This window comes from Acipenser ruthenus, unplaced genomic scaffold (assembly GCF_902713425.1).
Source record: "Acipenser ruthenus unplaced genomic scaffold, fAciRut3.2 maternal haplotype, whole genome shotgun sequence".
Classification (NCBI taxonomy): Eukaryota; Metazoa; Chordata; class Actinopteri; order Acipenseriformes; family Acipenseridae; genus Acipenser; species Acipenser ruthenus.
In genome coordinates, this window is record NW_026708324.1 from 12797 (window position 1) to 17500 (window position 4704).

Genomic DNA, 4704 nt, shown 5'->3' on the forward strand with positions numbered 1-4704 from the left:
TAATATCACTAGACTGGACTGGAATTACATTGTAACTGCAGTTTAATATCACTAGACTGGACTGGACTGGAATTACATTGTAACTGCAGTTTAATATCACTAGACTGGACTGGAATTACATTGTAACTGCAGTTTAATATCACTAGACTGGACTGGAATTACATTGTAACTGCAGTTTAATATCACTAGACTGGACTGGAATTACATTGTAACTGCAGTTTAATATCACTAGACTGGACTGGACTGGAATTACATTGTAACTGCAGTTTAATATCACTAGACTGGACTGGAATTACATTGTAACTGCAGTTTAATATCACTAGACTGGACTGGAATTACATTGTAACTGCAGTTTAATATCACTAGACTGGACTGGAATTACATTGTAACTGCAGTTTAATATCACTAGACTGGACTGGAATTACATTGTAACTGCAGTTTAATATCACTAGACTAGACTGGACTGGAATTACATTGTAACTGCAGTTTAATATCACTAGACTAGACTGGACTGGAATTACATTGTAACTGCAGTTTAATATCACTAGACTGGACTGGAATTACATTGTAACTGCAGTTTAATATCACTAGACTGGACTGGAATTACATTGTAACTGCAGTTTAATATCACTAGACTGGACTGGAATTACATTGTAACTGCAGTTTAATATCACTAGACTGGACTGGAATTACATTGTAACTGCAGTTTAATATCACTAGACTGGACTGGACTGGAATTACATTGTAACTGCAGTTTAATATCACTAGACTGGACTGGAATTACATTGTAACTGCAGTTTAATATCACTAGACTGGACTGGAATTACATTGTAACTGCAGTTTAATATCACTAGACTGGACTGGAATTACATTGTAACTGCAGTTTAATATCACTAGACTGGACTGGAATTACATTGTAACTGCAGTTTAATATCACTAGACTGGACTGGAATTACATTGTAACTGCAGTTTAATATCACTAGACTGGACTGGAATTACATTGTAACTGCAGTTTAATATCACTAGACTGGACTGGAATTACATTGTAACTGCAGTTTAATATCACTAGACTGGACTGGAATTACATTGTAACTGCAGTTTAATATCACTAGACTGGACTGGAATTACATTGTAACTGCAGTTTAATATCACTAGACTGGACTGGAATTACATTGTAACTGCAGTTTAATATCACTAGACTGGACTGGAATTACATTGTAACTGCAGTTTAATATCACTAGACTAGACTGGACTGGAATTACATTGTAACTGCAGTTTAATATCACTAGACTGGACTGGAATTACATTGTAACTGCAGTTTAATATCACTAGACTAGACTGGACTGGAATTACATTGTAACTGCAGTTTAATATCACTAGACTAGACTGGACTGGAATTACATTGTAACTGCAGTTTAATATCACTAGACTGGACTGGAATTACATTGTAACTGCAGTTTAATATCACTAGACTGGACTGGAATTACATTGTAACTGCAGTTTAATATCACTAGACTGGACTGGAATTACATTGTAACTGCAGTTTAATATCACTAGACTAGACTGGACTGGAATTACATTGTAACTGCAGTTTAATATCACTAGACTGGACTGGAATTACATTGTAACTGCAGTTTAATATCACTAGACTGGACTGGAATTACATTGTAACTGCAGTTTAATATCACTAGACTGGACTGGAATTACATTGTAACTGCAGTTTAATATCACTAGACTGGACTGGAATTACATTGTAACTGCAGTTTAATATCACTAGACTAGACTGGAATTACATTGTAACTGCAGTTTAATATCACTAGACTGGACTGGAATTACATTGTAACTGCAGTTTAATATCACTAGACTAGACTGGACTGGAATTACATTGTAACTGCAGTTTAATATCACTAGACTGGACTGGAATTACATTGTAACTGCAGTTTAATATCACTAGACTGGACTGGACTGGAATTACATTGTAACTGCAGTTTAATATCACTAGACTAGACTGGACTGGAATTACATTGTAACTGCAGTTTAATATCACTAGACTAGACTGGACTGGAATTACATTGTAACTGCAGTTTAATATCACTAGACTGGACTGGAATTACATTGTAACTGCAGTTTAATATCACTAGACTGGACTGGACTGGAATTACATTGTAACTGCAGTTTAATATCACTAGACTAGACTGGACTGGAATTACATTGTAACTGCAGTTTAATATCACTAGACTAGACTGGAATTACATTGTAACTGCAGTTTAATGTCACTAGACTGGACTGGAATTACATTGTAACTGCAGTTTAATATCACTAGACTGGACTGGAATTACATTGTAACTGCAGTTTAATATCACTAGACTGGACTGGAATTACATTGTAACTGCAGTTTAATATCACTAGACTGGACTGGACTGGAATTACATTGTAACTGCAGTTTAATATCACTAGACTGGACTGGAATTACATTGTAACTGCAGTTTAATATCACTAGACTGGACTGGAATTACATTGTAACTGCAGTTTAATATCACTAGACTGGACTGGAATTACATTGTAACTGCAGTTTAATATCACTAGACTGGACTGGAATTACATTGTAACTGCAGTTTAATATCACTAGACTGGACTGGAATTACATTGTAACTGCAGTTTAACATTACTAGACTCACAGTCAAAGCAACACAGACTGAGCAAAACAATGTAATACAGCCCAGCGCATTGCAGTTACAGAACTACAGCTCCCAGCATCCCTCACCATTGCCGCGGGTGCAGAGGCATGCTGGGAGCTGTAGTCCTAGCCAGGGCTGTAGCGATTCACAATACAATAACTATGGCAGCGCAGCTAGAACTGAAGAGCAGCTCCTGAACTCACAGTCAAAGCAACACAGACTGAGCAACAAAATGATAATAAACACAGTGTTTGAGTGACAGGAAGTGAGGCGGTACGCTTTGAAGCTGCTTACTGTTTGAATTGATACCCTTTTTCTTACATTTGGTTAAGTTGTTTTGAAATGTTTGCTTCTGTACGCAGTTTCATCCCTTCTGAGTTTACTGAACTGGGAGAGAGAGAGAGAGGAGCGAGAGAGAGTCTTGAAACAAAAATAAAAACACAAACTTTTTAAAAAGAAAAAAATAGTTTTGTTTCTTTGTTTCTGTGTGTGAGAGAGAAACGCGCGATCAATTGTGACGAAACTCGCTCAGGATCTTCTTGAGCTCGAGTTACTGAGAGGATCCGAGTCTGGGGGTGTGTGGAGGCTGTCTGTCTGCAGCTTTAATGAAACTAAACTCTTTTCAGAATGTAGTAAACTAACACAGACCCCAAGAAGAAGGGATTATATTGTAGCGTCAAACTGAACAGGATTGTGGGGCTCTGTCTGTCTGTCTGTCTGTCTGTCTGTCTGTCTGTCTGTCTGTCTGCAGCTTTAATGAAACTAAACTCTTTTCAGAATGTAGTAAACTAACACAGACCCCAAGAAGAAGGGATTATATTGTAGCGTCAAACTGAACAGGATTGTGGGGCTCTGTCTGTCTGTCTGTCTGTCTGTCTGTCTGTCTGTCTGTCTGTAGCTTTAATGAAACTAAACTCTTTTCAGAATGTAGTAAACTAACACAGACCCCAAGAAGAAGGGATTATATTGTAGCGTCAAACTGAACAGGATTGTGGGGCTCTGTCTGTCTGTCTGTCTTACATTTTCACATACACACGTATATATTCCTAAAAGGTATAGACAATGTCGACCCAGGGGACCTGAAAAAAGAAACAAGGACCAGGGGAATGGAGATTAGATAAAGGGGCATTCAGAACAGAAAATAGGAGGCACTTTTTTACACAGAGAATTGTGAGGGTCTGGAACCAACTCCCCAGTAATGTTGTTGAAGCTGACACCCTGGGATCCTTCAAGAAGCTGCTTGATGAGATTCTGGGATCAATAAGCTACTAACAACCAAACGAGCAAGATGGGCTGAATGGAGCCTCCTCTCGTTTGTAAACTTTCTTATGATCTTATGTATATATAAACCATATCGCACGTTTTAATTATTATTATTATTATTATTATTATTATTATTATTATTATTATTATTATTCACACCAGCAGAATACGCGAACGTTTTGCAACAGCTACGAGGGAGACCAAAAGCGGACGAGGGCTGTGCTGTTCTGTAAAATATATATATATATCTTAAAATGAACAGATGCGTTTAGGACAAAATGTTGAACAAGAACAGCGATAAAATAAATTAAAAAAATACCCTTAAGGTTTGTTTGCGTGTTGAACACGTCGCGTGTTAACAACACCCGCTTGAATCTTAAAATAAAGACAATATAATGAACCAGGTTGGGTCGGGTAGGTGGGACTCGCTGGTGCAGATTAGCTTCATTACGTCACCGCCTCCTTACCACCCCGTCATGTGATCTGCTGCTGCCGCCCCCTCACACGTGATCAGGGTGCCTGACACACACGAGCAGCTTCGGAAGCTTCACCGAGTCGAGCCGGCGCGGAATCGACAGCGGCGTTTACTATTATTATTATTATTATTATTATTATTATTATTATTATTATTTAAATTAAAACAAACAAGCATTATTTTAAAAAAATATTGACCGTTTATTATAGACGAGTGTCGTAGTTTTGAACCGCGTTGCTTGCGCTGAAATACGCGTTCGCTCAACATGAAAGTTATTCAGACTTAAAA

General features: G+C 37.8%; 1 protein-coding gene across 3 annotated transcripts in view; it reads left to right on the top strand.

Annotated features, from left to right (window-relative positions):
- Positions 1–4460: 4460 nt before the first annotated feature.
- LOC117962683 (cell cycle checkpoint control protein RAD9A-like) overlaps positions 4461–4704 on the top strand; it is a 17500-nt gene continuing 17256 nt past the window's right edge. For all 3 annotated transcript variants that reach the window (XM_059020833.1, XM_059020832.1, XM_059020834.1), the window contains exon 1: positions 4461–4704. This exon is cut by the window's right edge and continues 141 nt beyond it. The gene's annotated coding sequence lies outside the window, so the exon portion shown is untranslated.